Genomic DNA, 12,201 nt, shown 5'->3' with positions numbered 1-12,201 from the left:
GTCACATGCTGGTTGATGATATGATAATTACATAAGAGCACTGGAGAAAAACAATGGCGTTCCCACCTAGATCCTCAACTGATAGTTGAGATCCCCGCAATATTCACTAAATTCCACACATGTGTGTGAGATGAATACTCACTGCGATGGCTGGAGATTGGGCTTGTCTTCCAATTGACCAGAAACCGAACTGGACCAAACATAAATACAGTGGCTTCAAGAGCAGAGCAGAGGCTAGAAATCCTGCAGGAAGTAATTCACCTCCTGGCTCCCCAAAGGCTTTCCATTACCTACAAGGTACAAGTCAGGAATGTGATGGAATACTCCCCACTGGCCTGGTTGGGTGCAGCCCTAACAACACACAAGATGCTTGGCACGATCCAGGACAAAGCAGCCGGCTTGATTGACACATCCACAAACATCCACTCCCACCTTTATAGTCAGTAGGAGCAATGTGTACCATCGACTAGACAAGCTGCAGAAATTCACCAGTGATCCTTCAATGGCACCTTTCAAACCCTCAACCAGTTCACATCTGGAAGAAAGGAGCAGCTGATATATGGGAACACTGCTACCTGCAAGTTCCCCTCCAACCACTCACCATCCCAACTTGTAAATATATCACTGTTTCTTGTAAATATATCACTGGGTCAAAATCCTGGAGTTCCCTTCCCTACAGTATTGTGGGTATCCCTACATCACATGAACTTCAGTAGTTCAAGGATGTAGCTCACTGCCATTATCTAGGGCAATTGCAGGGTAGGCAATAAATGCTCGACTAACCAGTGATACCCACATGCTCTGAATGAACAATAGATAGAAAGGACTGTGGGTGGAGCATAAGAGCTGGAGGGCCAATCAGAGGCCTTTCAGCTGGAAAGCAGACCCAGGTGCTTCAAAATGAGCACTTCCTCTCTCCAACTTTTTCAAAGTTTAGTTAAGAAAGAGTTTACAAGGCAGGATATCCCTGTGGGCAATGGAACACCCTTGCAGGGTGGCCTCAGGCTGATGCAGAATCTCACCAACAAGGAATTCCTCAAGGCCTGTCTGGAGTTATGGTCTGCTGCTCTACCTGTTGTCAGGGAGCTGTGTCCAGGACAACAGCCTGTGCCCTGTGCCACGCATGGGAATCGGGGAACTGACCACTTCACAGTCTCCCACTTCCACTCCCAGCCTAAGTTGGGGCCTAAAAACAACCAGGGGCCTTGCATCCTTCGACTGGGTTACAATGGAAGAATGGAAGCAGATCTGAGGAAAATTCCTGGGTCCGGATTCATGTTTGTCATGTTTCCTTGCATTTCTCCTCATCATGTTTTGCTTATTTTTCATCATAGCATCCGGCAAGAAAACATGCCAAGTAAAAACATTAGAAGAATTAAATCGATGCCTTGATATTTCAAAATATGATAAAAGAAACATGCAGGACTGTCAACATTGGGGAAACATTAGGGCTGGCAATTGCAATTGAGAGTGACACATACTTACTTGGAGAAGTGCAAAATAACAGTAGACATCAAAGTAGTCTACATTTTCAATCAAAGTGAGTGGTTGTCACTTCTGATGGAAAAGAAGAGATTTTGGGGTGACCTATTTGAGATCATCAGAGTTCTACAGGAGGTTGTCAAGCCTTCCCCATCAAACTTTTCACCGACAGTTCAAAGACATGCAGTTTAGGTGGATTCGCCACGCTAAATTGCCCCATAGTGACCAGGGATGTGCCGGCTAGGTATGTTAGCCATGAAATGCAGGGATGGGTAGTGGGGGTGAGTTTGGGGGGGGGTGCTGTTCAGATGTTTGGTGGGGGTCTGGTTGGGATGGCCTTCAGTGCGTTGCAAAACAGTCATCCAGCTATTTGATGTAAGCAAACCTGTATCTTGCTTTGAGAGTAGTTGGTCGCTTCCAAATGTCAAGTGGATAGAAGAGTCTGGAAACTGGTCAAGCCTGTTGATGTTATTCTCAGAAATGAAAAAAAAAAGTCAAACTTACAAATGACACATACTGGTCTGATTTGTCTTATTTCCTCAAAATGGAGGGTTACGGCATCCAGTGTATTGTTTTCCCAGTACAGCAAACTTTTTATTAACTGGCACCTGTGAGACCAGGAGTGTTCTGGTTGATCAAATGTTCCTGATAATCAAGAGGTACAAATAACTGCAGTAAACCCTGACCATGTGAAGCTTCAAGACATCAACTTCCCTAAGAAAATCAATGTAAAATCATCAACACACCTCCGAAAGTCAACTGTAAACATGCACAACAAGCAACAGAAATGTAACGCAGGGGTTATACATATCTCTGTTATACTTTATTTACAGCATATACAGTCAGACGTCATGGTATTTGAGGTAGAAATATAAGTTGCTGGAAAAGCTCAGAAATGTTTAGCAGCATCTGTAGAGAGAAATCAGAGTTAACATTTTGCGTTGAATGACCCTTCTTTAGAACAGTTCGAAATGCTAACTCTGATTTCTCTGCACTGATGCTTCTGTAGGTGTTGAGCTGTTCAGCAATTTCTGTTTTTGTTCCTAATTTACAACATCCGCAGTTCTTTCGGTTTTTGTGTGGTATTTGAGGTATATTTTGAAGGTTTATCAAGAGTGCCGATTCATAAGGTGTCAGTTTAAACAAAGTTTGCTGTATTACTGCTTTTTTTAAGCTGCCTATTTTCCATGGAGTTGCTTTTCTCTTCCTGAAAGTCCTGTGTGTCTGTGTTGTGCTGCGTTGAATTAAATCTGCTTGGATCTGGTCCAAATGTGAAACCATCCTCCACTCTTAGGAATGTGGGACTTAGGATTCGGCCATTTAGCCCATCAAGTCTGCTTGTGGTCTTGTGGTCTGAAATGCAGTACCTGTTTGTCCCTCATAGTCCTTGATCCTATTGACAATCTAATGCAGCCTTGAAGATGTTCAATGGGCCTATCTCCACTGCACCCATACACAAAACATCTTTCGACAAAAACAATGATTTCTATTTATATTTGATTTGATTTATTATTGTTACGTGTACCTATGTACAGTGAAATGTTTTGCTTTGTGTGCAGTACAGGCAAATCATTCCATACAAAGTGCATTAGGGTAATTGAAAAGCGCGAGGAATATAATGTTATGGCTGCAGATAAGGTGCACAAAGAGAGAGGTCAACATGAAATGTAAAATTTGAGTGGTCCATTCAGAACTCCAATAACAGCAGGGAAGAAGCTGTTCTTGAATCTGTTGGTGAGTGTGTTTAAGCTTTTGTATCCTTTGCCCGACAGAAGAGGTTGGAAGAGATTATGACCAGAGTGGGAGTGGGGAGAGTGGAATCTTTGATGATGTTGACTGCCTTCCCAAGGTAGCAAGATGTATATATGGAGTCAATGGATGGAAAGTTGGCTTGCATAATAGACTGGGCTGTGTTCACAACTCTCTGTAGTTTCTTATGAAGCAGATTTAAAACAGTGAAATGTCCGAAAACACCTCATGGGAGCATTACCCAACAAAATTTGACACCAGCAAAATACATACGGGATAAATCCAAATCAAATAGGTATATTTTGAGGTGAATCTTAAAAATGTGAAAGAGTTGGGTAACCTTAGGGAAAGCATTCCAGGCAGTCCTCAGCAAATGAAGGAATTGCTAATACTGCTGCAATCAAACTTAGGAATGAGTAAGATGATAGAACTGACAAATGCAGATAAGTAATGGTGCTGTTTTAGATTATGGGAAAAGGAGGTAGCCATTTTGGAATTAGGTAGTAAATAGGAGACACCCAAAATGACTTGCTGTTGTATTCAGCTCAAACATGTGTCATGCTAAATAATATTTTATTGCCACTAACTGCTTCAAAGAGACCGTATTGTCATCACTTTCCATTCACAAGTTCAATTGTTTCATGAATTTGTCATTAAGTTGTAAATTTTGTTAAATTACATCCTTATAAGCTGAAAAAAAACACAATTTTTTTTAGTCTTGCTCCATTTCTCTAAGAAAATGTTGCTGTCATGTTGCTGTTGTCTTCAGAATTGCGTGAAAGAGTCACTAAGCTTGACAGTGTGGGAGGGAGGCATTAGCTCCACTGCAGTAGGCAGTCTTTAACCCCAGTTGCCTCACAACTGTGTACAGTAACTCAGTTCCCACAGTTACCTGGTAACTCCAAACAGGTTTTTCTAATACTTTAGATATTACAGCTGGCTTCAACAATTTTAGTACATGAAAAATCTTCAGGATTAGATGGGAGAATCCACAAAGGCCATCTGAAATGATTCTAACCTGGTTAGCTGTTATGACATTCCTTTTATTAAATGGTAGCAATAGTCAAGCATTTTATAAATCATTTCTCATCCTTTTCTGATGGGCATCAATGACTCTTTCTAGATGAACATCAACTAGGATGATTCCCTAAGTATATTCTTTGTTCAGAACTCCTTGTCACTGCTGTTCCACAGAGCTATATCGTAACAGATTGGTTTGACAAGCTGATTTTATTTATGTGAGCTGATCTGTTATGTGAGTGCTGTGTTCTTTTTATCCTCGCTTTGCTGAGTAGCAGGTCTGGTTATTTGCTGCAATGCTTGTCCCTTCATTTAGTGATTTATTTCAGATCAAACACTGTCTCATGTAATATTTGTATACACACCCTTCTCTATTGAGCTTTCAGAAAACCCCCAATCAAAAAAGAAAATTACAAGATAATGTATGGTTTACAAGGGGTGGATGCTAGGAAGTTGTTTCCGTTAGGCAGGGAGACTAGGACCCATGGGCACAGCCTTAAAATTAGAGGGGGTAAATTTAAAACAGAAATGAGACGACATTTCTTCAGCCAGAGAGTGGTGGGCTTGTGGAATTCATTGCCATGGAGTGCAGTGGAGGCCGGGACGTTGGATACCTTCAAGGCAGAAATCGACAAATTCTTTATCTCAGAAGGAATCAAGGGCTACGGGGAGAGTGCAGGGAAGTGGAGTTGAAATGCCCATCAACCATGATTTAAATCGCGGAGTGGACTTGATGGGCCGAATGGCCTTACTTCCACTCTTATGTCTTATGGTCTTAAAACATACCATTGCTTTTATCATCATAGAATCCCTGCAGTGTAGAAACAGAACATTTAGCCCATCAAATCCACACCAACCCTCCAAAGAGCATCCCACCAAACTTACCGTGCTACACCTGTATTTCCCATGGCCAATCCACCAAACCTGCACTGTGGGAGGAAGCTGGAACAATTGGAGGAAACCCACGCAGACACAGGGGGAACATGCAAAGTCCATACAGACAGTTACCCAAGGCTGGAATCAAAACCAGGTTCATGGTGATGTGAGGCAGCAGTGCTAACCGCTGAGCCTCTGTGCAACCCGTAGTATAGAACTTTACACAAGCGAGTTTTGAGAAGATTTGTAGCTCAGGTTGAGTTTCTGGATGTGAGTTTGCTCGCTGAGCTGGAAGGTTAGTTTTCAGACGTTTCGTCACCATTCTAGGTAACATCATCAGTGAGCCTCCAACGAAGCTTCGTCGGAGGCTCACTGATGATGTTACCTAGAATGTTGACGAAACGTCTGAAAACTAACCTTCCAGCTCAGCGAGCAAACTCGCATCCAGAAACTTTACACAAGCTCAGCAAATCCCACTTATAGCTTTGAAATGCTTCCTAAGTGTAGTTGCTATTGTAATGTATGACACCTGGGAGCCAATTGCACACAGGAAGCTGCGACAAATAGCAGTGTGCTAATGATCAGATAATTTTGTTCTATTGGGTCTAAGATAAATATTGGCAAAAACACCAAGACATAAGCTCTGGGTTATTTGATGACCTTGTGATGGGGTTACAGTTAATTTTTTTTTGTGGTTACCTGGTAGATCAGGTTGGGCTTCAGTTTAAGCTCTTAAATTAGAAAGATGTTATCTCCAACTATACTGCAGTAGACTGTCATTTCATACTTTATTGACTTGGAAGTGAGAGTGCAACCCACTGAGTCGTAGCTGGCATGAAGATGTTTGACACCATCCAGGACAAAGCAGCCGCTTGATTGTGACCACATCTCCAAGCACCCACTCCCTCCACCACCGATGCTCAGTAGCAGCAGTGTGTACTATCTACAAGATGCACTGCAGAAATTCACGAAAGATCCTTAGACAGCACCTTCCAAACCCATGACCACTTCCATCTAGAAGGACAAGGACAGCAGATACATGGAAACATCACCCCCTGCAAGTTCCCTTCCAAGTCAGTCACCATCCTGACTTGGAACTATATTGCTATTTCTATGCTATCACTGGGTCAAAATCCTAGAGTTCCCTCCTTAATGGCATTGTGAATCAACCCGCAGGACACGGACCCCAGTGGTTCAAGAAGGCAACTCACCACCACCATCTCAAGGGCACCTAGGGACAGGCAATAAATGCTGGGCCCAGCCAGCAATGCCCACATCTCACAGACGAATATAAAAAAAACTGATATCATGAGTAAGAATCCTGATTAGTATACTAACCCAAGGATGCGGAGACCAGTTGTCATGCCCAACTCTGGATGTATGAAATGTAGTCGGCAACAAATGAGACCATATAGGTGGCACAATTCAACTTTAGGCATTGCACATTCTAATGGAGGAATCAGATGAGCTGTGTGGAGACTACACACTGTGGTAGCGGCAGGTTGTACATTTAAAATTTTACAACTGGTGTCAACATTACTTATCAAGATAAGAAATTCCTGTAAATAATTCCCAAAGGAAGTTCACCCCCTGACGGATACATAATAGGAAATTTATTCTGATTATTTGTTTGTTGTCATTGTAATTTTGGTGGGCCAGTTGGATCTATGCTTGCTTCTTCTGTGGCCTTCAAGTCTCACTGAATCCATGGTCATGAATATTATCTGACCATACCATTTGTGTTCTTTCTCTTCTGTGCTCTCAATTCCTCGTTCAGCTGTAGCTAAGACAAGTTTCTCAGATCACTGTTTCTGAGTCTGTACTTGGCTGTCTATCTAACTGTATTTAACAATCCTTTGGTGGGCATAGTGGTTAGCACTGCTGGCTCACAGCACCAGGGACCCAGGTTCAATCCCACTTTTGGGCATCTGTGTGGAGTTTGCACATTCTCCCCATGTCTGTGTGGGTTTCTGCTGGGTGTGCTGGTTTCCTCTCACAGTCCAAAATCGTGCATGTTAGGTGGGTTGGCCATGCTAAATTGCCCATAGTGTCCAGGGATGTGCAGGCTAAATGGATTAGCCATGGAAAATGCAGGGTTGCAGGGATAGGGTAAGGGGTGGGATGCTCTTTGGAGGATCAGTGTGTACTTGATGGGATGAATGGCCTCTTTGCATACTACAGGGATTTTATCTTTCTCTTCTTGAATTCCTGAACTCCTATCTTTGCTCTGACTCACATGTCTATCCAATCACATTTGGCCTTTTGCATCGGACTTTCAAAGCTACTTCACAATGGATTAGGAGGGAATAAGTCTGGAGTAAGGCACAGCAGAAAGCAAACACTTCTTTCAGAATAGGTGGGAAGATTGGATAACTGATTACATTTCCATGAGCCTTTGGTCTCAGTGCAGAGATGTACTTGGTGAAGGAGGATTATTGATAAGGAGATGCACAAAGTAAAAGGAAACAAAACTCTCACTTATCTTTTTATGTTTCCTCCTTCCAGCCTGACACTTGTAACATTGCAGTTCCACACAAGCTCAAGATTAACACCTTCACTCGTAAAATGTGAATTCAAGTCACAGACCTCAAGGTTCCGTCTTTAATTCATGAGGTAAACCCGATGAATTCAGAAGAAATATCTTTACCGAGAGAGTGGTGTGAAAATTAAAATGCGTGACCGCATTTTAAGCAGTTAAGCAGTAGGATAGCCATGCTTGATGCAAAAGCAGGATGCTGTAGGTGCAAGAAACCTAACATAAAAAAAAAGACCACATTAGCAATACTCCACAGGTCAGGTAGCATCGCTTGGGATAGGAACAGAGTTAAACATCATGAGTTGGTGAACTTTATTTAGATGAGGGAAATTTAGAGATACTACGGCTTTCAGCAAGGGGTTGATGGAATGAAGACAAGAGGAGGGTCTGTAATTAGATGGAAGACAGGAGATTTGATTGACAGAAAAGAGATTAAATGATGGAAGATTTAAAAAAAAAATTTGTGGGATGCAGCTATTGCTGGCTGGCCAGTATTTATTACTTGTCCCTAGTTGTCCTTGAAGAGCCTTTATAGTGAATGACTTGCTAAGCCATTTCAGAAGGCTTATGAGAGTCAACCACATTGCTGTGGCTATGGAGTCACATGTAGGCCAGACCGGGTGAAAATGGCAGATTTCCTTCCCTAAATGATGTTAGTGAACCAGATGGATTTGGCAACCAACAATAGTTTCATGGTCGTCAGTAGATTCTTAATTATTGGTGTTTTTTATTGAATTCAAATTCCATCATCTGCCATGGCAGGATTCAAACTGGGGTTCCCAGAACATGAGCTGAGTTTCTGAATGTATAATCTAGTGATAACACCACTAGGTCATCGCCTCCCCTAATTATCAAGTTCAAAGGAAATGGAGGTAAGGCAATAAAGTAAAAGTGATGTTTTTAGGAAGTTGTTCTACTGTTTTGACAATTTATAGAATTCTCCAGTATAGAAGGCAGCCATTTGACCCATCAGGTCTACGCCAGCTCCTGAAAAAGCTACCCAACTAGTCCCATCCTCTAGGGCTATCTCCATAGCCCTCTACATTCATCATTGTCAAATTTATATCCAGGTCTGTTTTGAAAACTCCAATGGAATCCACCTGGACCACTCTCCCAAGAAGCGCATTGCAAATCTTGAAAGTGAAAATAATGGAAAAACCAAACCATATGAGGAAATCAAATAAGAGGCAGAGTTTCCATTCTGAAATTGCTGAATTCAGTGTTAATTCCAAAAGGCTGTGAAGTGGCTCAATGGGAAATGAGATGCTGTCCTTAACCTTGCATTCAGCCGATCAAGGACAGAGATGTCAGTGTGAGGGCAATGTGGAGAATTAAAATTGCAGACCACTGGGAGCATCAGGGCCATCCTTAGGGAGTGGAGTGATTCTGCAGAGCAGTCACATAGTCTGCATTTGGTATCCCTCAGTGAAGGGGAGGTCACATTGTGAGCAGTGAATACTGTAGACTAGATTGAAAAAAAGTAAGCATAAATTGCTGTTTGACCTGGAAGGAATGTTTGGAGTCTTAGGATGGTGAGGAGAGAGGAGGTGAGAAGGAAGGTGTTACATATTCTGAGGGGGTCATCTTCAGAGCCATGCTACTGTCCACCTTGGTGGTCGGGTACAGAACAGTATGTGCAGGATATATAACTGAACATCTTCTGCCAGTCTTTCTACTGAAATGCTCCAGGGTTCAGACCAACCAAGGCGTGGGATGTAACAAATAGTTTAAAGGCAGATTACTGTAATTCAAGACAAAATAAATCCTGAAATGAATTTAAATAGACATAGGGCTAGAGTAAATTTCAGTTGAAAAATTTCTTGTAACATCATAATTTATCATGTGACCGTTTGCTTGTCGTTACAGTTCTGGATATATTTTAGTTAACCTGTTCAGATCTGTTATGATACACCTTGGGAGTAGGTGGAACTTGAAACCGAGCCTCCTGCTTCAGAGGTAGGGGCACTATCACTGCATCACAAGAGCAATTAAGAAAAGAGATTCCATTGTTTTTGTTAAACAAACTGTTCAGAAGTATTATTACATATCTCTGGAGTGGGGGTGATTAATATTGGGTGTTTAAGCCCAGAGCTAGGGACACTGCCACAGAACCATTCCTAATTCTACCACAATAATAAAATGTGAGGCTGGATGAACACAGCAGGCCCAGCAGCATCTCAGGAGCACAAAAGCTGACGTTTCGGGCCTAGACCCTTCATCAGAGAGGGGGATGGGGAGAGGGAACTGGAATAAATAGGGAGAGAGGGGGAGGCGGAGCAAAGATGGAGAGACAAGAGAGTTGCAGTGGGAGAGAGATTCCCTGAGGTTGGTTCAGAGGGAGGAAGGTAACTCGTCAGCTTTTGTGCTCCTGAGATGCTGCTTGTCCTGCTGTGTTCATCCAGCTCCACACTTTGTTATCTTGGATTCTCCAGCATCTGCAGCTCCCATTATCACTAATTTTACCACTATCTTGTTTAATGTTATCAACTGTAGATTGTTAGAAGCTATCTCTGAGTTGGAGGGTTTTGATTTCATAGTCTTGCTCATTAGGATTGAGTAGGCTGTAGCTTCATCTCAGTACTGAGGGGGCCCAGTATCGATGAAGGGTCCATCTTTTGGTTGAGGGGTTAACCGATTATCTGTCCACTCTCCCAGATGGACACATAATATCCCATGGCCCCATTTGTGGGACCCACTCATGCAAATTGGCTGCCACACATCCTACATTACCAGAGACTACAGTTCAATATAACTTAATTGGCTGCAAAATGTTTTGAGAAGTCTGAAGGTGGTGAAAGGTACTTTATAAATGCAATTGCTTCTTTCCCAGCAGTTTCAATTCCCTCTAAATCAAGCACTATGCAGTTGACATCACATCTCTGTTCCTCACTGACCCAGTGTGACTTCGAGCACCTGCTCAGCGTATTTAATAATTGCCAATTAAATGGTGTTCAAACTCAAACAAAAATCTCCAACATGACCAATTTTTAAAATTTCAACTAATTGCAATCACTTGTTACAAAGATATCAAGTAAAGATTCCTTGTACCAGCAAGGCTTTTGGACTGGGATTCTATTCTCACATACCAATGATTTCATATTACCAAAGAATCCTTACAATGCAGAAGGAGACCACTTGGCCCATCAAGTCATCACAGACCCTCTGAAGAGCATCTTACCCAGACCCAGACCCCCACCCTATACCCATAACCCCACATTTACCATGGCTAATACACATACCCTGCACAATTTAGCATGGTCAGTCCACCTAACCTGTACATCTTTTGGACTGTGGGAGAAAACCCACGCAGACACAGGGAGAGCATGCACTCAAACAGTCACCTGAGGCTGGTATCGAACCCAGGTCTCCTGTGCTGTGAAGCAGCAGTGCTAACCACTGGGCCACCGTGCCAGCCTTTATCTATATTTTTATCTATATTTCCAATGACTTTCTTAGCTGCTTTGAAATTCCGTTTCTCATGAAGCCATCATACTGGATCACCTCCTCAATGCATCGTCTGAAGTGCCTGCCTGTATTCTGCACTGAAATCCTGGAGTCGGTTAAACCCGTGATCTTTTGACTCAGCTAGGTGTGTTACCACCAAACCAAGCTGACACCGAACTTTATTCTGCCTCCCCATGGTGTAGCATATTGTGGCAGAGACAGCCTGTTGAGTCAGACATTAACTTGAGATGAAAAGATACTGATTGCTAATGTTGTCAGTTCCATCTGGAATGCCATGTCAGGATAGAAAGAGATTCACATCACTCCTGAGTAATGTGTTTTCCATAATGCACATGATCACCTCTGTGGAGATGCAACCATCCAATCAATCCTTGGACTCAGTTTCTTTCTTATAGAGTCATTGAGATGTACATCATGGAAACAGACTTTTGGTCCAACTCGTCCACGCCAACCAGATTTCCTAAATTAATCTAGCCCCATTTGCCAGCATCTGGCCCATATCCCTCTAAACCCTTTCTAATCATATACCCATCTAGATGCCTTTTAAATGTTGTAATTGTACCAGCCTCCACCACTTCCCCTGGCAGCTCATTCCATGCATGCACCGCCCTCTGCGTAAAAAAGTTGCCTTTCAGTCCCTTTTATATTATTCCTCTCTCATCTTAAACCATTGCCCTCTACTCGCCCACTCTGGGGAGAAAGACCTTGGCTGTTCACCCTATCCATGCCCATAATGATTTGATAAACTTCTATAAAGTCACCTCTCAGCCTCTGATGCTCCAGGGGAAAAGCCTCAACCTATTTAGCCTCACTCTAAAGCTCAAACCCTCCAAACCTGGCAGTATCTTTGTAACCCTTTTCTGAACCCTTTCAAGCTTCACAAAATCTTTCCTATAGCAGGTAGACCAGACTTAAATGCAATGTTCCAAAAGTTGCCTAACCAATGTCCTGTGCAGCCGCAACATGACATCCTAACACCTATCCTTTCTGTGCACTTTAGACTTGACCAAGATTGGCGAGTCCTGAACTTCTGTCCAGGTGTACGCAGTGAGGGATGAATCTTATGGCTCAAT

General features: G+C 42.6%; 1 protein-coding gene across 10 annotated transcripts in view; it reads left to right on the top strand.

The window, feature by feature from the left end:
* LOC125447318 (protein phosphatase 1 regulatory subunit 29-like) overlaps positions 1 to 12,201 on the top strand; it is a 400,071-nt gene that overhangs the window by 313,957 nt on the left and 73,913 nt on the right. Inside the window, exon 2 of one of the 10 annotated variants that reach the window (XM_048521648.2) lies at positions 7,633 to 7,740. The exons of the other annotated variants lie outside the window; for them this stretch is intronic. The gene's annotated coding sequence lies outside the window, so the exon portion shown is untranslated. The remainder of the gene's footprint in view (positions 1 to 7,632; positions 7,741 to 12,201) is intronic. 10 annotated transcript variants of the gene reach the window in all.

The sequence above is a fragment of the Stegostoma tigrinum genome, chromosome 38, assembly GCF_030684315.1.
Source record: "Stegostoma tigrinum isolate sSteTig4 chromosome 38, sSteTig4.hap1, whole genome shotgun sequence".
NCBI lineage: Eukaryota > Metazoa > Chordata > Chondrichthyes > Orectolobiformes > Stegostomatidae > Stegostoma > Stegostoma tigrinum.
The sequence above is the reverse complement of the archived record's forward strand: the minus strand, read 5'-3'. Positions and strand labels throughout refer to the sequence as shown.